General features: G+C 37.0%; 1 protein-coding gene across 10 annotated transcripts in view; it reads right to left on the reverse strand.

Moving 5' to 3' along the window:
• The window catches only part of LRRC4C (leucine rich repeat containing 4C), a 1,215,963-nt gene that overhangs the window by 493,399 nt on the left and 699,581 nt on the right, over positions 1-22,983 (reverse strand). For all 10 annotated transcript variants that reach the window (XM_082410489.1, XM_082410488.1, XM_082410491.1 and 7 more), the window contains one exon: positions 5,343-5,479. The gene's annotated coding sequence lies outside the window, so the exon portion shown is untranslated. The remainder of the gene's footprint in view (positions 1-5,342; positions 5,480-22,983) is intronic.

Consider the following 22,983-nt stretch of genomic DNA (forward strand, 5'->3'; position numbering starts at 1 on the left):
AACACCTCCAAAAACATATTGCTTTATCCTTACCCAAGCCAGGAAAGCCCTAATGGGGCCCTAGACTTTCACCTTCAACAAGTTGTGACAAGGTCCCCTAAACTCCCCACCAAGGTGGTATCAGAGAAGGCCAAGTAGGAAACTAGAACTTTTATGTCTGCCAGGTAGCCACAAGGCCACCTTCCACCCCTTGCTTTGCTAGTGGAGGTGACATGAGGAGCCTGGATTTCTACCTCCAGTCAGCAGTAACAGGGGACCTTCCCTGACATACTGGAAATGTATCAGATTTTGCCTTATGGAGAGTCAGGCCTTTCACTACTTCCCAGCAGGAACGAGGCCACTCTTCTGCCCATAGTGTCAGTGGTGGCCAAATGGGTAGCAGTTACACCACCCTCCTATTCCTCCCAGCCAGGGACATATCGGTGGATGTCTAGTGGGAGCTGGAACTCATGCCTACGCTCAGAAGTAATGAGGAGGCTCCATCCACTCATGTGTCAACAGAGGCCAAGTAAGGAACATGAATTTCCACTCCCACCTGATGTAATTTACCCACCTTGCCCCTGCTGAAGCAATATCAGAAGAAGGCAGCTAAAAGTGAAGGTTTAAATAAGATATAGAGTCTCATAATATAATACCCAAAAGATCCAAGTATCAGTTGCAAATTATTCATTACACCAACAACCAGGCAGGTTTCAAATGGATGAAAACCTCAATAGATGCCAACGCCAAGAAGAGCAAATGGATGCCCATAAGCATGTCTTTAATGTGACTTAAGTTTCACATCTCATACAAAAATTAACTCAAGATGGGTTATGAGTCATGCACTTAAATATAATAAAGACTATAAAATTTTTAGAAAAAAACACATAGAAGAAAACCTTTGGGGTCTAGGGCTAGGAAAAGAGTTCTTAGACTGGACACCAAAGCATGATCCACAAAGGGAAAATCTGATAAACTGGACTTTATCGAAATTCAGAACTTTTTCTCTGCAAATGAACACCACAATGGATATTACCGTATACCTGTCAGACTGACTATTACCAACAAGACAAATGCTGGTGACGGTGTGGAGAAAAGAGAATCCTGGTGCACTGTTGGTGGGGATGTAGATTGGTGCAGCCACTATGGAAGACAGTATGGAGGTTCCTCAAAAAATGAAAAATAGTACTACCATATGATCCACCTACCCCACTGCTAGGTGTGTATACAAAGGAAATGAAATCGTTATCTTGAACAGGTATCTGCACTTCCATGTTCATTGCAGCATTATTCACAGTAACCGAGATATGGAAACAACCTAAGTGTCAACCAATAAATGAGTGGATAACGAAAATGTTATGTGTAACATATATAGATATATGAAATTTATTCAGTCATAAAAAGAAGGAAACCCTGCCATTTATAACAACATGGGTAGACCTTGAGGGCATTATGCTAAGTGAAATAAGTCAGACAGGGAAAGGCAAATACTGTATGATCTCACTTATATGTGGAATCTAAAAACATCGAACTCATAGACACCAATAGTAGATTAATTGTTACCAGGGGTGGGAGGTGGGAGTAATAGACATTGGTCAAAAGGTACAAACTTTCTGTTACGAGATGATAAGTTCTGGGAATCTAAGGTACAGCGTGGTGACTATAGTTAACAACACTGTATTATATAGTTAAATGTTGCTAGGAGAGTAGCTCTTAAATGTTTTCACCACAACAACAGTAACCTTATTATGGTAAACATTTCACAGCCTGTATATGTATCAAATCATCACACTGTACACCTTAAACTTTCACAATGTTATGTGTCAATTAACTCTCAATAAAGCTGGAAAAAACCCACTATATATACAACCACCATATAATCTAGCAACTGCACTTTGGAGCAATGAAATGAAATCTTATGTTTACACAAAAATCTGTGCATTAATGCTTCTAGCAACTTTGTAATAGCCTCAAAGTGAAACAATCAAGACATCCTTCAAAAGGTGAATGGTAAAATAAACTGTTGTATATCTTTACCATAAAATACTACTAGCTGGAAAAATAAAGGGACTGTTGATGCACCCAATAACTTGGATGAATCTTCTGAGAATTGGGTTGAGTGAAAAAAAGCCAGTCCCAAAATGTTACATACTGTGTGATTCCATTTACATAACATTTTTGTAATGACAAAATTATGGAAATGCTCGTGCTTAAGGAAGAAGTTGGGGATGGGAATGAAGTGGGTGTGGCTATAAAAAGGCAACAGGAGGGGCCCTTGTGGTGACAGAAAATCTCTGTTCCTTGTACGAATGTCAATATCATGGTTGTCTTATTTACTGTTCTATAGTTTTGTAAGATATTATCATCGGGGGGGATGGGAGAAGAGGACATGGGGTCTCTCCATGTTATTTCTTAAAACTACATGTTAATGTACAATTGTTTCACAATTAAAAAGCTTAATTAAAAAGTCAGTCATTAACAATATCACATTTACATATTTTACATCTGTACTACATAGCAATCACATGAATGCCCTTAGTTGATTTTCAGAAAAAGAGATTATTGGCCCTAAGAGGAATGTTTTCCATTGCATTCTATTATAATCCACCATCCGATGCCACTCAATTAAGCCAGGAGCGGCACTGGACTAAAAGTCAGGCAAATCTTAGGTAAGTCAAAATCTGTCACCTCAGTGAAGAGACGAATCAAGCCAATCAGAGTCTCGCTTTTGAAAATTTAAACACACACACGCACACCTTTACACATAAAGAAGGGATAAGCTATGTGCTCACTGTTAAATTGCTATCTCTCAGTTCAAATCCATCCTCCATCCTCCTCTATCTTGCTTTGAAATGCTGAGCCTGGGTCTCTGCAAAGCACAGTTCCCCTTTGCCACCTGATTCCCTACTTCTGCCAACAGAGAGAGCTAGAGGGAGACCGGAAAGTTGGAGGGCGAACTGTTCCTGACCTATACCCCACACAACAGTTGGTTCCATTTTGCATTTTTTCCTACACACCTAGAAACAGCCTAATCGCCCCCCTCTCCAAGTGATGTAACAGCATTAGCTGCCTGGTATCCCTTCCTCAGAGATGTGGTCCCACCTCTGCCTGTGGATTCGCTTCTAATTCGTCGGGCTGTTACATTGTCTCAACACCATTCCTCACAAAATTCTGAGTCCCAGATCTTTGCGGTCGCCAATTTAAGCTCCTGGGGCACTACACCAGCTAGCTAGCATAATTCTTCTTAGAGACATTAATCCCAGCAAGGTTGAGTCCTCCCTTCCCAAGCTTCTAAAGTTCCTGTAGCTTTCAGGCAACACCCCTACCCAAGACTGCTAAATTCCAGTTCTGTAAAGCCCCTCCTCCAATATTCTAAATTCTAATCATCTCAAACTCTTGCTTGTTGTTCCTGCAGCCAAAGTAGCCACTTCCTGCAACTTCTACCTCTATGACTTATCAGTGACCCTTTTCGTCTTTTTAATTCTCCGATATCTGGTAAATCATTCTTAAATTACATTTTATCTCTTAAAATAACCAGTGTGGTTTCTGTCTCCTGAGTGTAACCCAACAGAGGCAGGCCGTTAGCAGCAAGATTTGAAGCTGAATACATGGGAGGTGGCCAAAGAGGCCATGATAAGCTATGTGCAAGGCAAAATTATGAGAGAAGCAAACAAAAGAGGGGTAAAAAAAGCAACCAGAAGCCGACAGAGAGGAAGAGTTGGGGGGGGCGGGGAGAGAGAGAGAGGAAGGAATGGAATATATGTTCAGAGAGAAGTTGAATTGCAAAAAGGATAAGTTCCCTGTTGCTTATGAGAATGGTACAGACATTTAAGAAGGTTCTAGAACTGTCTTTTCTTTTTCTTGTTCAAATTCTGTTTCAGTTCCAGCCCACACATGTTAACAGAATAATTCTCTTTTCACTTGAGTCACCCATGTGAGTCTTTCTTCCCTATAAACACAAGAGTAGAAGTAAAAGAAAACAACATCCTCCCTTTTGTATAAATAGAAGGACTAAGATATAAGGCAAAGAAAGGGGACCATCACATATACTTTAAAAAAAAACAAGAAAACAAATGAACAAAAAAACAAGAGCTTCAGGTCTTTTTCTCTCTTTGTTGATTCATGTTCCTCTTGAGGGGCTGCTACCATATTTTTATCTTATCATCGCCTCCTCATCTTTAAAGAGCACTTTACATGCTAGAAAACACCTCCATATCTATGTTCTTATGCGACTTTCCAAACAAAGTGGTTTCCCAGAAGACAGATAACATGTCTTCTATTTAGCTTAATCTACACAATGTGATGCACTTGATGCAAGAAAGAACACTTGTCTTCAGGAAAGCTCTTCAGTTATGAATTCAGGACAGACAGCTGTTATACAAGCAACCCGGAGAGAGCTAAATATTAACAGGAAAATGTAAGAGCAATTCCTCTTGCCCTGGTGCCAGGTTCTAATAACATTTCTACTTCACCCGTAAAACAGTAGGAATGATTCAAGTAAGTATGTGCCAATTAAAATCACAAGTAGAAATGTCTCCCTTGCCATAGATGGAGCTTGATAGAACTATGACTTGATCTTACTTTTTTTTCTCCTCAACACAGTGAAACGCCACAGATGAATGAACAGATTACTTCCATTTCGCAGAGCTGGACAGCTCCTATTTCTAGGCTCAAGCAGCCTTGATTGTTGATGATACAACATTTAGCTACGGACCATGCCACAGCCCGTGCCCTCAGCCCACAAACTGCCACTTGTATGAGTCACTTAGACTTTCATTCTTCCCCACTGGTTCATTCAGACAAGTTCAGCTTTTGCAATAGCCCAAGAGAAAATATTTTCATGCTGTCACCACATCAAGCTTTCCAACCTCACCAGGTTTTCAAAGGGAGAATAAAAAGCCAGTTACTTTTCCTAAACACTTTGTTCCATATCAATGAGCGAACTGCTGCCCCAGTTTCAAAGAAGGAGGGGGGCATCACCATTTGTCTGCTTGTTTCATTCTGAATCCTGGACAGACCAATCTGCTGCTCTTTCAACTCCCCGGGCAGTGCAAAGAAACATCTGTCCCAGGAACAGTTTGACTCGCACCCCTCCGCATAAATCACCACTAGTAAAAGTTTTATGAGGTGGGTACTTTTTCCCCCTGCTTCCTCCTTTTGTAATTGACTGAAGCCCAAATGAACAAGATGAAATGGCCAGACGTTTAACCATATGATGGCATCCACATGTGTACGTTTGGGAGAGAAGAGAAGCTGTCAGCTGTACCGAACGAGCATTACAATCATCTGAAATGTAATTAAGAACCCCACAGTCAGTGAATCTTTGAAAGATCCTAACGAAGTAAATTACACCTCTCACTTACCTGTAGCAAATTGTCCATGGGCCAGTTTCCCTGTTTGTGAAACTTGAATCCAGTCAATTTACTGAGACTCCAAAGTGGTTTCAGGATGTTTCCATATTGTTAATCTACATAGGTTATCTCTGCTTTTCCAGTAACTCCTATATAAAAGAAAAAAAAAAGGATATACTTAGGAATATATAATGCTCAATAAATGCTGGAGGATCAATTAGATTATAGCGCCCATAACTCACACTAAAAATATTTGAACATTTTATTATTTGTTAAACAGAAAGGTTTAGGAAGAAAAAATTTCTCTTTTAAAAACAATATTGCATGTTAATGTGGTTTTGTATCTCCAATTAACACCTAGTAGAAGCCCAGGTGAGTGGCAAAGGCTTAATAAAAGTTTATTGATTAGAGTCTCAATATAATACATTTCACTAAAAATTTCTTATTCTTGCATGCTCTGAGAAGGTGGAAAGGAATTTAACATTTGAGAAGTTACCATGGGCCTGGGGCTTTGTTTGTTAGTTACTATATATGTATACACTCATATATATATGCATATATATATATATATATATATATGTACATATAATACTATTCAATTAGTACAAACACCTTTCTAAGCACTTACTACCTATAATTCTCTGTCTGGCAAGTTTTTATTAGCCTCATTTTTCAGATCATAGGGGAAAGACTTACATATTGGGGAGGTCAGATTTTAAGAATAGCTAAGCTGAATTCATTGCTCTTTCATCACAGGTGTGGGAGAGGACCATCAATTATTGTTTTGTTTTGTTTAAATAATTAATATCAAAACATTTTTTTGCATTGAATCTGTCTTAAGACAAAAGAAAAAGAGTGGCTTGGACATTGGGCTATGGTGACTTCCAAGGAAAAACTGATACTAAATTTCATGTCATTATGTATCATATAATTATGGTCAGATTCTTTAACCACATGATTTTTATTTCCCCCATCACAACTGTTTTGGCCTGAAATTTCAAATGTCTATCTTGGATTCATGGGGCTCTTTTAACTAAATTCAACAAAATCATTTCATGCACATCTAAACCATATTACTTCTTGAACTCTCACTTGTATTAACTGGTTTATATTAAGAAACCATCAGCCATAGTGGTTCTCTCCTCCCAGTCTAGAAGGATCGTTATGACAGGAACAAAGAACCCCATGGACACCTTCTTGTTCTAGGAAATAGCCACAGAAAACCCTCTGCTCTCACACTAAACAATCCTTACTCTTTTGAACCCCAAATTTCTTACTTGTCCCCTTTAGCCAACCAAGAACTGGCGTCAAATGTATCAATTAGAAAGTCTCCCGCACTTCCCCAAATTCCATCTTAATAGAACACTTGCCAATTAGATACAGCCTCAGTATTTTCTCCTTTTACTCCATAAAACAGACTACCCTTTTCAACACTTTGAACTGTTGCTTAAACAAAAGTGACAGCAGAGGAGTCTTCCTTCCACAAACATATGAATAAACATCCATTGTTACGTTTGCCTCGAACTTGGTTTTGCTATTGTCATTCTGGGTTATTGTAAGAATTCCCATTAGGATAGTATTGTATTTAACGCAGAGAGAAATGTTTAAATTTGTTCGGCAATTTGCAGACTCTTCTTGGCACATGTTAAAGAAACATAGTAGAGTTTATATTTTAAAAGAGGAGGAGGACCCTGAATTACATGAGACAACAAATAACAAACCTAAGAAATAGACTAAGGCGTTGTTAGAGTTGCAGTTCTGATTCAATTTATTGAGTATCTACAAAACAGTCTATTTCATTGTTACAATTTTTAAAAGTAATCATTTATTGGAAATTCACTGTGTGCTAGGCAGCAGTTAAGTAATTTACATGATTATCTAATTAATTTATGTGGGGAAAATTTTGTGCTTCAATGGAAAACTATATACATTGTCTACAGCACACCTTTCTGTTTATGTGATTCTATGGAAGAATTCTACAGAATTTACAACTCTGTAAAATATAAATAGCTATTAGCAGTACAAAATAATTCTTCTCTAAAGTCAAATGTTATTCTGTCTAGTAGAGGTTCAATTGACTTCCCTCTTCACTGTGCAAGAAGCTAGTTTTACCTCCTTAGCACATTAATTTCAATATTCTTGATCTATAAATGTGTCTTTATTTTGGATTTTTCTCTTAACTGGTTGTAACACTCCTGGTTCTTTCATTGATTAATGAGTTATGTAAAATATTTTACACTTGATCATTTTATATCTGTGTGAGAGTCATGAATTTACCTTTTTTGAAATGATCTTTTACTATTTTTTATAAGACTCTATGGGGGGTAGATATTGTTGAATACATTTTACAGCCAAACTGAGACCCAGCAAGATCACATGATTTGCCTGAGGGTCACAAACATCCACTGGGAATTCCTGACTCTTTGGCACGGTGCTACATACTGGGAGTGCAAAGCTGAACAAGGCTGTCTCTATCCTCAAGGTCAAGGAGACCAGAGTAAATCTTTATTGAGGGTTGCCTATGTGTAAGGCGCTTCCAAAGACATCCAGGAACAAAAAACATTTGATAAATCTTCACTATCGAAAACTCACCACTTAGTATATGAAATACTGAACTGAAATAGACTCAAACAGTGTGGTACTTCTCACTATCTGAACTCATGCTATGAACTCTTAATAACTAAATTCAGGAATCAGGTAGATTTGTATAGGGAAAGATACCCAATTGCTATCTTTTAATACTCAAAGTCACCTTGTGATGTAGACATTCTTCCCATTTTTACAGATAAGAAAAATGAGGCTTAGAGAAGTGATGTTAAAAAAAAAATCACAGCACGTTAGAATAGAAAGAGATAGCAAGATCACATAGCCCAAATGCCTCATTTTATAGCTGGAAAAGCAGAGCTCGGGGAAACAGAGGGATTCTCTTAAATCTCTCACCCAGCAAGGAGCAGGGTCTGATTCAACATCCATCGCTTTTACCTTCTCATACATCTTTCCACTTATCTGGGACTAGTAGCTAGGAAAATGGGCCACATATCTGTCAGAAGCAGGGATAAAAGAGAGGGGAAAATTAACACTTGCTTAAGACCAGCAGGGAGCCCCAGGGTCTCTTTCCAACCTCTCTTACCTCATTATTTTTCCCTCCAGATGACCTGAAGTTTTCTGTCTCAATTCACTTCCCTTTCTACTTTAATATTATCATTTTATATGTTTACTAATCTCCTACGAAAGCAATACCCAGCACTATCTTCAGTATTTCAAAAGAAGCAGTGACTAATATCATTTACAATAAGATAAGGGATATCTAAAAGATCAAGTGTCTTTGTGGCTGGATTTAAACCAACTCAGAGGCAACCATGTTTTCTAATATCAGTCTGGAGTGACAACAGAAGTAGATAGCAGACTGCTTAATAAGAATATGAATAACACACTGTGCCATTAAATCCATGGACTCTGTTCAGTAGAAAAAAAAAATCAAATTATGGGGTTCATGGGATAGAAAGAAAATGCTGGAGGAGTCTTTGGTGGTGAAAGTTTTGGGAAGCATTTGTCTATGTTCTACTGCTGCCCATGAAGTTTGACGACCTCTCAGATACCCACTGTCCTGGACAGTGTTGCACTTAAGTCACCTTTTGCTCACAAATTCAGGTATAAGTTCCTACTGTCAGTACCAACAGGAGGACAGCAGTGATTTCTTATTATCCCCCTTTGCAGAGTGTGGCTGGAAATGTGGGCAGATCTCAGAAGCTTGGGCACATTAAACTACCTTTTATCTGCTTATAGTCCCACAGTCTAAAAACTTTTGAGACTACATCCTCACGACTGCTAAACCGTAAAATCAAGCAGATCCCATAGTTTCCTTTTTTCTTTTCCTTTTTTTTTTCTGCTCACCTCTTCCCAACTCTTCTTGTCTTCCCTTCCCTCCTCTACTCTCCCTTCTTCTCCCATTTTTGTCCTCTCCCTTTCCTGATTTTTCCTCTTCTCCATTGGAAAAGGTATTTCTATGAGGTCATAGGTATCTAATGAATAGGCTTATACGATATCACCTCTCAACAAGCAGCAAAGAGAAAGCCTACCAGTTATTAGCAACCCTTAAAAAGTGAGAGGACCGTGTCACACAAGCTGCAATGGGTCACTGTTTGTTAGGAAAAATGCAACACATTTGTCCTGTGATGATGGGTTTTTCTATTTTTTCAGCCATTCACAACACACCTGTCACATTGGCCTGATTTTGTTTCAGGTCTTCACACCCTCCAGAGACTCTCCCTTAGGAAATTTACAACCTTCTGTTCCTTTCCAAGCCATCAAAATTCTAATGGAGCTGTGTTCTATGTAAACCTATGCTAAGTTCAGTCATTATGCGGATGTCCAAGTCTATTGAAGGTTTCCACCTAAAAGTGTTATTTCCCTCTAGAGTCAAAGGTACTTGGATGAGATGTTGATCTCTTTGTTAAAATACAATCCATATATCATGAGGCCACCAAATTTGTTGAACTTCTGCCAGGAAAACAGAATGCCCCCAGAGAGGTTGGCGAATTGAACAATGTTGAATTGCAGCTTGTATTTAAAATGAATTGATGGAAAAAAACATTCTAAAAAAAACTTAACTTTTTAATTAATCATAATCTCCCACCATTATGCATTTTAAATATTTTTGCTGTTGTTTTCCTTTAACAAGCTCTATTTGGCTACCTCTGAGTTGCCAGAAAAACAATGTAAAAGAATATTTGTGTGTGTGTGGTCCCATATAATACTCAAGACAATTTAAAAGTCTCTATCTAGAATGCATAATTTTAAACATTTACAAGCTGATGTTTACTGAAGTTACAAGGTACATGACCAAGACCACACATCTAGTTACTTGTTTAACAAGTGTTAAAACCTAGACCTTACATCAGCCTCCATGTTCTTTTCTACTTCCACCACAGGTATTTTCTCTTTAAAATGGTTAGTCTAATGATTGGTCCAAGTTGGACTCCGCTCATGTAAATATCTCTAAGTGTTTAAAGTGAATACTTTCTACACAAAGTAAGATGCTTCAAAGAGAATAATGTCGCATCTAAAGGAAATAGGGAAGCTACCATTTAGTCTTGTAACCAGTTATATCTATGATATTAATACAGTTGGGTTAAGGGAAAATTGCAAAGTTAAGATATATTCGATGATAAAGTCAGATTTTTCAGACAGAAGTAGGTTGCAAGTTGATATTTCCTTAGGTGCACTCAATCACTGTGGTCTTTCCATATGTCTGAATCAAAGAGCTAGTGCTTCCTCTAAAAACTAAACCACATAATTAAAATAAAGGAATTTACCTTGTAGTAAATACTAGGCTGGGAAAAATATTAACTATTCCTTATATATGTTCTTCATATAAAAGGAAGAGCAAAGTTTTGGAGTCCGACAGGGGGCAGATGTGGCTTCAGACTTCTAGTATAGGGTTTATAGCACCTATCCTCCACCCCTACCCACCATCCTCGTTTGATATGAGAATTAAAAGAACTGCTTTTAGTGTGACATCATACTGCTTAAACACCAGTTTATGCTTAAGCTCATAAATAGTTAGAACTCTTCTTATCCCCTTCCCATTTGGCTGTAGATCTGTCTTAGGGATCCACTCTAACAAGAGCCCAATTCTCTTTCTCCAGTCGTTCATTTTGCCACATGATGTTGTCGACCCTGCAGAGTACAACACAGAGCAAGAGTAAAGGGAGGTGAAGATGCAGTGATTCTCTCCTGATTCTTAAAGTCCAGAAAACACTGACACTCCCACAGGGCTCAAGGCCTGATGTTAATACATGCTATCCTCTCTTGCACATTTGACCACCCCCTCTTTCAAATCTGACAGTTGCTGTGTGCCCATTTACTGTGATTATTCCAAAAATATATATTTTCACCACTTAAGTGTAAACACATACTTTATAATGAAAGCCAAAGCAGAGTCACTAATGCTAACGACTGAATCTTTGCAAATTATATTCCAACAAATAATAAATTTAATAGAGAATCATGAGACCCAAAGTGCTAACCATCAGGAAGAGGGAATGTATCATCTTCTAATATTGTTTTATTGAATATAAATGAATAAAGGGATCTTTTATTGTATTTGTGTCATCAGCATTCCAAATCTCAATGGGATTTTTGACATAAACATACAATCAAGAACTGAGTTATTATATTTATAATGACAATATTCTATCTGATATCTTCAATCAGAAACATGACAAATAATCACAATTCATATAACTCAATAACAAATGTGCTGATATATTGATTTCAAAAAAGAGACTGATGTTAGTATCTTTCATTCATTTCTATTTTCTGATGTTTTGAAACAAAATCTAAGTTTAAATATGCTTATGGTACTCTAGTTAGCTGTTCAAGTCCCACCTGCCCAGAAAAACATCAAAATAAGATGTGCAGGGTATATGATTATGCTACATCCAACAACTGGTTCAGCTAGGTTTTCAGGATAAGCTTGACTTTAAGGAAAATCATGGGTATTTTTTTCATTCATTCATTCTTGTAGAAGCAAATAACTTTACAGTCATCTGCACTCATTAGAAAGTCATATGGCCTTGTTCAAATCCAGGTGGCAATCACTGACTTTGTCACCTTGAGATAGTTTACTTTCTGAGTTGTTTCCTCATCTGCAAAAGGAGATAATGGTATTTTCCTAAAAATCTTGTTTTAATATTAAATAAGATAACCTATGGAAAGCAAAAAGCACCACTTCTGACATGAGATAAATGCTAAATTAAGGGTAGCTATTATTTTTCACTAATCCACAATGCCTTTTTGGAATGCCTACTAAATGTTAGGCAACATATGGATAAAACAGCAATCTTCTGAGTTTGATTGTTAATCGTCTATGTGTCAACTATGACCCCTTCTTGTCATACACAACCCCAACCCCAAACCCCAAGCACAAAGACACCAGAGAATTCTCAGAGAGCAGCAAAGAAAGGAATCCATACTCGGGAGTCACCTCTTTAAATCTGGTTGAAGGAAAGAATGATGAAGCACCCATATTAGAGGCGAGTCCAAGGATAGGCAGTATGTGTTTTACACAGCCTCACTCTTAGCATTTGCAGTTACCCAATGAATGGAGGCCAACTTTCAAATAATTGAATATTTCAAAGTTACCAATAAAGCTAAGATACTGTTAAAGATAGCCATTTTATCATCTGCATAATGGCCTCAATGATTCCTTTCAAACTTAGAATTCTCAGATGCCTTAGAGTTTTGTACTGGCATGAGGTAGCATAGGGAAAGGCAGCCCTTGCTGCCCATCCCTCTCCTTACACACACCCCCACCCCCAACTTCCTACCCCTGTTAAGTCCGGTTTTGTATAAGGGACCTCATGTGCAGGCGTGTCGACATTTGAGCCTGCAGTCTGAGCTCCAAACACATACCCTACACAAAGCCACCCTTGGACTTACAGATATGCACTACAGTAGTGAGGTCTGCTCTCTGGAGGACACACTAAGGGAAGAGACCCATGCAGACGCTGAAAACAAGTCTAGGTAGGCGATTCCAGGTATTAAGTAAGTCAAAGTCAAGAAGACGGCTGGGGCTCTAGGTGGGCACATCCCCTTAGTTCCATGAAGTCCATGTCTGTAAAAAGAGAATTGACTGGAGAAATCCTGTTTGGATATTTTTGAAGAATGGGGCCCAGGGCAGGGACTCCTCTTGCTTGAGTCTAAATGCAGTCTTGGTGTTGTGATGAGAAAGGGGTCTTTGCAGCCAGAATATCTGGGTTCAGATTCTGCTTCTGTTATTTAACAATTAAATCTTGGGTAAGTTATTTAACCTCTATTGCTCAGTTTCTTGATTTGTGAAATGAGAATAATGATAACATTTACTTCATAGTATTTGTGTGAGGATTAAGTAAGGCGTTAATACAAGTAAAGCAGTTTAAAATGTAGCTAGCACAGAGTATGTACTGCATAAATATTAACTATTAGCTATTATTGCTTTAGGTAGAAAGAGTAGAAGAGATGTTGCTGGTAGTGGTAATAGTAGTAAAAATGGCTAGTTCTGAAATAATTTAGTAAATTAGATCTCTTACAAATAGAATGCAATAAAGCTTTTATTTTGTTTTGTTTTGTTTTGTTTGAAATAAGAATCCCTTAGATCAGATTTATTTAGTTAGAATGTAAGTTCTTACTTTGGGTAAGTTATTAAGGTTTGGATCCCTGATCTGATAAGAGATTGAACTAACCTGGACACACTTCCCATTACAAAATAAATAGAAATGTTGGACATGAGTCTAAGAAAGACAACAACAACAAATACACAGCTATGAAGAAAAGATAAGGTCGAGGAGGAACTGTCAGATATAAGAAATGAAGAAGGAAATCTAGCAAGTGGGATGAGCTAAATAAAATGATGCATATCTGAATAGAAGCTGACAAGACTCTAGCAGCAGAGGGAATCTCTACAAAGCCTGAAGGTAGGTATATAACTGTAAGGTATACCATTTGTAAATCTGAATGCACCTAATGTCAATAACATGCCCCAAAACATATAAAGCTACAGATGACAGAACTGAAAGGAGAAACCGGCAATCCCCTAATCATAGCAGAAGATTTTTAACATACCTCACTTAGTCACTTAAAGAAAAACATCAAGATAATATCACAAATGAATAAACATAAGAACAGGAACTATAAAGGAAACATAGAGCTTCTCAGCAAAACTAAAACTAGTTCCAATCCTGCTGACGATTTCATCTTATCAAAATGTCAAGTTTATAGAAGATTTGAATCCAATGAATGAACTTAACCTAACTGACATATATAGAACACTTTGACCAACTAAATTATTCATGTAAAGTAAGAGAAATTATACTTGATATTATAAAATATTTGGAACTGAACGACAATGAGTTCAGTATACTTTTAATATTTAGGGGATGCAATGATAAGACTACCTTTCATGACAATTGGAGCTTTAATTAAATACATATATTAAAAGGGAAGAAATATAGCAATTAGTGGGCTTTGCATTTAACTAAAGAAGTTAGATTTTTTTTAAAAAAGGAAGATGTGAAAAACAATTGGAAAAAAAAGTTTGGGATGAGTGCAGAAATGAAAGAAAACAGCAACAAGGACAAAGGGACCACAGAGATTTTCAGCAATAGCAAAACTGTTTCCATGGGGAAAAAAAAAAATGCAAAGGAAACATTCGAAATAACTCAGAGAAACAACAGGCTATAATTAGAAATAAAATTGATATTTAAAAATTGTAGTAGAGCACCATGAATAATTTTATGCCGAACTATTAGAAAGCTTACTAAAAGAAAATTTTTAAGAAAAATATTCAATACCAAAACTGACTAAAGAATATATAGGAAATGTAAATAAACTAATGCCCATTAAATAAGCTGAACTGGAAGTAAATGATATACTCTTCAATGAGCACTATCACCCCTTACGATTCCCCCAATCCAAACAAAAATCAAGCCTAATGATTTTATAGTCAGATTCTTCTAAACCTTCAAGGTACAAATAACCCCAAAGAACTATGTCAGGCACCAAAGTTGTTCTGTTTTTGAGGTTTGGTGAGATTGACTATTTGACTTCTGGTAGGGTGCTTTCAATCTGGCTTAATAACAGACCTACAAATAAGTTGTGGAAAATATATATAGGAGATTAAAGGTATAAGTGAATGAATGTAGACTCCTGCAACCTCCACTTTTACTCTTGGAAAAACCTGAATTTGGTCATTTCTGCCAAGTTTCTGTAAAGTAAAGAAGCCACGGTTGAGAAGAACCCAGTGACCTGGATTCATTGTCTTTTATGTTACTGGGAGTGAAAGTGGGAGGCACACTAAAGAAATATCCGCTACCCATAGGTAGAGAATTCCACATTCTATTTCCCATTGTGTTCCAAGGTTTATGCACATTTTCAGTGCAAGCCAACCAGGAGTCTTTCAGAGAATCTCAATATCTCTCCAAATCCAGACAAGGACAGTCTGAGAAAATGAGGATAAGCCAGACACAGAATGACAAATATTGCATGATCTCACTTATATGTGGAATCTGAAATAGGCAAACTCATAGAAACACAGGATAAAATGGTGGTTGCCAAGGGGGTGGGGTGGGGGAACGAGGAGTTGTTGGTCAAAGGGTACAAAGTTTCAGTTATACAAGATGGATACATTCTGGAGATCTAAGGTACAGAGTGGTGACTGTAGTTGGCAATGCTGTATTGTATACTTGAAATGTGCTAAGAAGGTAGATCTTAAGTGTTCTCATGACAGAGAGAGAGAGAGAGAGAGAGAAAAGAAGGAAGGAAAGAAGAAAGGAAGGAAAGGAAGGAGGGAGGGAGGAAGGAAGGAAGAACAAAAGGAGGGAAAGAAGGAAGGAAGAAAGAAAGAAAGAATGAAAGAAAGGAAGAGGAGAAAAATAGCAACTATATGAGGTGATGGATATGTTAATTAGTTTGATTGTGGTGATCATTTCACAATGTACAGATACATCAACATATCAAGTTGTACATCTTAAAATATATACAATTTTTTTGTCAGTTATATCTCAATTTAAAAAAAAAACTGCAAGATGTGGGGAACTGAGAAGAAAACAAAATATAAGGAAATAGAAACTTATTTAAACCACTGGTGAGAGTGTAAAATTTTTTAACTCTTTAAAGAGCAACATGAAAAAGTTGAAGATGCCCATTTTCTATAATAGTTCTGTTATTAGTTATATAGCCTATGTCATCATTTTTCAAATTGCTGATTATAACCCATTAAGAGATTGACAATTCAATTTAGTGAATCTCTACCCACTTTAATTTATCCACAACAGGATAGAATATAAAATAACAGAGTAAATTGTATTCATAGTTTTTTTTGTGTGTGTGTGTGTGTAAGTGTGTGCATGCCTGTGTATGTGAATGTAGAAAAGGTAAAGGTAAGTATCTTTCCATATATAGGTATGTATGTGCATGTGCAGGTCCTGGGTCCCAAAATAAAATATATTTACTTCTGTGGGATTACAGTACAACAAGTTTAAATACAACTTTCCTGGAGAAACATTCCCACATAAGTACATGGACACACTTACAGAGATGTTTACTGAAGCATTTGTTATAATCATGAGTAATGGTAAATAATTAAGTGTCTTCCAATTAAACGTGGGTAGATAATTAATGTTAGACTTGTATAACAGAATACTACCATTCAATAATAAAAATAAATGAACTAGTTCCTTATGAATCACATTATAATATTAAGCACAAACAGCAAGTTGAAAAAGTATGTCTATAAAATTTATGCAAATGAAAAGCATAAAATACATAAAATAATATTATATGCCTTTATAGATACATATATACTGTGTAAATGTATAACAATATACATGGCGAGAATACACAAATGCTGCAGGTACTAGTTATCTCTAGCCTGGTTATCTTTATCCAGTAAGGACAGCAGGTCATGATTGGGGTAATAAGGAATCATCTGTAACTACAAAATTATATTTCTTTCCCAAAAAGGAATATAAAGCATATCTGACAATATTGTATCAGCATACCTGAGTGCTTGCAATATCTCAAAAATAATTTTTTAATGAAATTAGATGAACTAGCTTTGGGAACTGCACCTGGGGCAAGAGGAGAATTCTAACTAGTTATAATCATAGCATCTGTATTTCAATGCGCTAATAAAGCAATAGAAAAACTGATACCTCCCCAAATACATTCAACATATGCCCATGGTTGTTATTGGTGTGTCAAGATGGAATAATTTTAAACAGAAAAAAAGATATTGGAAAGAACTTCCCAACTGCAAAATTAGGAGACTTCTTTAGAGATTTAGAAACAGATGGTAATCAACTGAATTTCAGACTTGTATATGTTATCTTAGCCAGGGGTCAGTTAGAATAACTAGCTTCTTCCTGAGGTGCCTCCACATATTTGTGAAATGCTAACTCCAAAAATATTTAAGAAGCTATATGACTGCTAAAAATTGGAAAACGCCTTCAACTCACATTGTCATCCATGGATTTTGCCAAATACTTAACTTTCCTTTAGGCTGGAATGTTTACCACATGAATGATTTCAGTCACAAGTGCAGACTCTTCAAAATGTGGTTGCATTCTCCACAAAAATCAGACTTTAGCAGAAAGTAGTATTTTCCAAACCACTGCTATATGTTAAGGCCAAAGGCTCTTTGTAAATTAACTATTTAGTATTTTTACATAAATACTTTACCTACATGATAAGAGGAAAATGAGCAGACTCATAAATTGGTGCTTTCACATTCTACAGAGAGCTCAATGCAGAAACACACGCTCACTATATCAGCATTTAACCCTGAATGCTGTATTTCAAAAAAAATAAGAGAGAGAGAGATTTTGTTTTTACTTTTGTTTGCTATTGAAAGACCACCCAGACTAATAAGAATATCCATATTGCACCAATTTGTTATACAAACTCAATTGGTCAGTTGAGCTCCTTGGAACTTAGTTCTCTGTGGAGGACAAAGTCTGAGGTGACCCTGATGCATCAAATTTTTATATAATCCATTTCCCTTGAGTGTGGGAAGAATCTGAGACTTGCTTTCAGCCAACAGAATATGACAAAGGTGATGGGACAATCACTCTGTGATTACGTTCCATTACAGAATGTATCTTAGTAGGATGTAGCAAGAGAGTCTCCTGGGCTTAAAGGCATAGCTGCCATGTTGTAAGATGGTCCGTAAGGGCATCTATAAGAAGGCCCGTGGGAAGAGATTATAGTGCCCTGTAGGAGCAGTGTGCCACCCTCAGCTAAGCCAGTAACAAATGTGCACCTCAGTCCTAGAACCACAAGGAATTTGACCAAAACCCACAAAAGCTGGGACAAGTATTCCGAGCTTCAGAAAGGAACACAGCCCTGCTGATAAACTGATTGCAGCCTCGTTGGGCAATGAGCAGAGAACCACTTCTTCTGTGCCTGGACTTCTGATTCACAGGATTGTGAGATAATAAATTTATGCTGTGCTAAGCACCTAAATTTGGGTAATCTGTTACGCAGCAATAGACAACTAACACAATTCCCCTTCTGTGAAAAAGTTAGGTTATCAGCGGTCTTCAATTCTGAGTTTGCATCACAATTACTCAAGTTCTCTTTAAATTTTTTTTAAAGAAATATGCAAGTCTGAACCCCTCCAGCAAACTGATTGATCAGAGTTTTGAGAGATGAGGCTGAGATATACTAATATTTTAAAGATTCCCAGCTGATTCTGAAGACACTAATTTGATCCCTAAGATCTTTTTTTAGTTATAAATATCTTTATAAACGATATTTGGCATCCAGAGGTTGCTGCACTTACTTCCTCTCATTTCTTTGTACAGTAAATCACACATGATATTTGCTGTAGCTCCAGAGACCAATTTTTAAAGTATGGAAATGGTTATGTTTGATAAATATATCTATCTTTGGCCATGTTTCAAACCAATATATCCTCAACCAGTGTGTGATTATTTGCTTTCCCTCTCAAAAAAGAGAGGGAGAGAGAGAGAGAGAGAAACACATAGAGATACAAATATACGGATTTTAAATGACCTACACAAAAAGTGACTACAAATGAAGTTTGGGGAGTGGTGGAACAGGTACTTCTTATTACTTTCATTTTCCTTATCTCTAAAACCAGAACTTTCTCTCCCATTCCAACTCCTGCTGGACAAAAATCCTCATTTTCTACTGACTATTTTTTTTTTCTCAATACCTGAGAAAAACTCTATTGCTCACCATCATCAATCTATAATGAGAGAGAAAAATATAGGGAAGGAGAGGAGAAACTAAACCTTGGAGAACTCTCACCTATAAATTAAAGTTCGATCTTATATTTTAAAAGTAATAGCCCAATGGAATAGAGAATAGAGAGTTTTTCCTTCCTCCATTCGCTTCTAATTTATATTTTCCAAGGTACCATGGAGAAAAGCTGTAGAAACTGTGGGGCTAGATGAATTGATTATTGGTTTTTGTTTTCAAAGAATAGGGATAATAGGAGCAGACAGCAGCAGATGGTAACTTATCAGGGCACGTGCCTCAGTTATGATCTTGGTTTGATGTGCTGACCTCTATAACCCTGTTTCAAGGCCCTATGGTTGCTGAGTTTTTAAAGGCAAATATAAATCCTGCATAGATGGTTCATTCTGGGTTGCCCTCTTTTTGAACGGGGTCAAACCACGTTCTTGGCAGATTTCCTTTAAACTGATTTATTATATTGCTGAAAAAAAAAATGAATGAATGAATGAATGGACCCTTTCTCCCTTTCTCCTAATCACTATTCCCATGCAGAATGCATAAGGTCCATTGATCATGTACTGGGATTGAATGAGTCTTTAAGAGTTCAAAAGGCAGCCTCCTAGAAACTCAAGTGGAGTGTTCCTTTTATGAATGCAACAATAAACCAAAAAAGTTAGAAGAGAAGTAAATATTTGGCAGTCTCATCTTCAAAGTCAGAGAGTTCTCAGAGACTCCTTTTTCCCTGCTTTTGGATTTCAGGTCAGTTACCTGCGATTAGGAATCCTTAGATAGCTAATGTTTCACATAGAAAGTTTGGTCGGTGCTGTTTTTTATTTCCCTCTCCTTTCTCTTTCCAGCACTACTCCCCTCTCCCCTCACCCCCACCCCAAGTCCTACTACTGCTCTGTTCTGTTGTAGCTGCTTTTGGAGCAAAGACTGACCTTCAGTCAACACTAGTGTGCTTTAATAAGACCCTTTGTTGTATTTCACTCAGCATTTATACTCTCAATAACTCTAATAATGACTTCGGATTGGGGCCTCACATTTCAAATTCTGATTGGGCTGTGACACTTCGCACTTTGATGAGGGGATATCATCTGTCACTTGCACTTTTCTGCTTTATAAATATTTATGTTCAATCTAAACCTCTGCTGGCTACACTTACCTTTTAACTCTGATACAGAATCTAACATCTCTCCCCAGGATACTCTCACTTAACATTGAACTCATTATAGGAAGAGTGGATATGACATCTCTTCTCTTATCATAAACCCAACCAACCACACCATATTCTCATTGCCACTAGAATGTTTAATTTCCTTGATAATAGCTTTAATTGTTGCTAAGAACAATATTTTTCAGAGCTCTGCATTTTCATCAGCACCAATAAGATTTGCTTATTTCCTTTTCCAGGAGCAACATTTCCCCCAGGGGGGAAAAAAGTGTTATTTCAAAACCACACAAGATAGACTGTGCATTCTAGGGAGTAGAGAACAATATACCAAATAGAGCAGTAAAGTCTGGAGTACCTGCTGCCTTCACTAGATAAGGACTTTCTTTTTACACTTCAGTGTCCCTTCACCCATAATGAAAATTTCTGCCTTGGTAAAAAACGCTAAAGTTTCTCCACTTTAGGATTGCAGGATAGTGATCTCACTGAAAGTAGTAAATCCCTAAAGCTCCCACGTACACTTCTCTCCCTTCACATGTCCTCATGCAAATGGTGACCATTAGGGGGAGGAACGTGGTTCTGAGGAGACCATATTTGCATCTGACCAATTTAAGCATCATTTTTTTTATGTGGCTACATTGATGGTACACTTGCCTGAAATAGGAACTTTCTAGGAATATTGATTATTATCTTTTTTTGTCCATTTCCTAAAGCATAATATCAATCCTGTTTTTTCAGAAACAAAACAAAACAATGCATATGTTGTAGTACCAACAAGCAAAATTGCAGAACGTGGGGAAAGAAGGGTATGTGCCAACATCTCGTTTGTCAGTTTGGTCACTCACCTTGATGAACCTTTGTTTACCCATCTACAAATCTGGAAATTGAATTAGACCAGTGATGAGGAACCATTTTTTATGAGCACTGCTTGGGGTCAAAAAAGTGCAGGGACTGCATTTGGAAAAAATTGTATGTATCTATACCTACACCTACACCTGCACCTATTTCTATGACTCTCTGTATCTATATTGATATCTTTAGGAAATATAACATCTGTAACTGCAACTGAGAATTATTTTACTATTTCTAAAGTAATGAAGGCTCTTTAGGCAAAAATCTCTGAAAATGCATTACTAGCCTGTGAAATAGCATCTTCTGTTAACCTGGAAATATTAAATGTTACAAAAGATCCACTGATGTAAAGGGCTTAAAGGAGGGTATAGAATTATTACAGTATTAGAGTTCAGTACACAATAGGATTTTAAAAATCTCCATTAAAGGATTGGTAAGCAGGTGGGAAAATGTTGCTTCTATTGTTTCACCTCCTACTACCCTTCACCTCATATATTCTGTTATAGCAACAATGTCTCTCTTTGCATTTATATAACATACAAGTTAATTTCTGCCTCAGGATCTTTGCATTCCCCTCTATCTGGAACTCTTTGACCCAGTACCTCTGAATGGCTCATTCATTCATTCTTCTCTTTATTCAGCATATAATCACTATCTCAGAGAGAAATCCTGACTTCCTTAGGGACTTATCTCCCAGTTTATCCCTGTTTATAACATACCCTGTTTTATTTTCTCAGAGTACCCATCATTATCTAAAATAATTTTAAGCACATTCATTATCTGTTTCTGTTTGAGAATGTAAAGTTTTGAAGGTCAGAGGTTTTGTTTGTCTTATTCACATTCCCAGCATATAGCCAGTGCTCATCAAGTATTGGATGAATAAATGAATATGTTTTTTTTTTCTTGTCCCTGAGATGATGTCTTAGGCCAAGTCTCAAGACATGGTAAGTCATTAGTTGCTCCTTCCTGGAGCATATGGTTATAAAGGATAAATGAGATATTATAACTATCTCTACTTTGAGGACAAGTTCCTGCTATGTCATTCTGGTTGTAGATCAGCTCCAGGATCTTGACAGAAAAACTATTTTTAACATCATAAATTAAAGATGTCCAAACTGCACTGTTTTGCCAGATACATAGATGTCCCTCAATATCCATTACCGATGAATCTCTAATCTCATTCTTATAGTTGTGAAAAACAAGTTAACATCACATAGTGTAAGAGCAAATTAAGTTTGCTTTTTGACAGAGGAATAAAATCTCAGACAAATCATGTTTTTGTGAAAAAAAAAAAAAAAAAAACAGCCAGTTTGTAATGTATCAGCCAGGATTAGTAACACTTAAAAGGGTAACCAGGGACCCTGACCTTTTCACCTCAAACTGTTTGCTAGACTTTTAGATAATGCACTTCATATTTGAATCTCAGAAATAGTCGTGTTTAGTAGAGGCATAGATAGAAAGACAATTTCTGGACTTCTTAGAAAATCAAACAGAACATTACCCAAGCCTACTCTTAAAAAAAAAAATAAGTGACAAGAGATGAAGATACTGATTATTTATGTGATTTAAAGGAGCTGTGCATGTGATTACTTTTTTCACTTGAAATAGCTACTTGATTTTGTACCCTACTTTGTATTTATGAGTTTGTGTTTATTTGTTCCTTAAAGAAAGCCTCTAAAAATGTTATGACCTTTAGGCCCCAGAAAAACCAGATCTGCCCTGGCCATGGGTGTTAAGTTAGGACAGAGACAGAAGGAGACTTGGGAAACCAGTTAAGCACTATTTTTTTTCATTCTTCTCTCTTCCTACTCACACTTCAGGCTTCAACGTGGCATCACTTTCTGATTTTCTGAATCTAGGTTAGTTTCCCTTTCTGTGATCTCCCTAGTA

This window comes from Balaenoptera physalus (genome assembly GCF_965194825.1).
Source record: "Balaenoptera physalus genome assembly, chromosome: 10".
Classification (NCBI taxonomy): domain Eukaryota; kingdom Metazoa; phylum Chordata; class Mammalia; order Artiodactyla; family Balaenopteridae; genus Balaenoptera; species Balaenoptera physalus.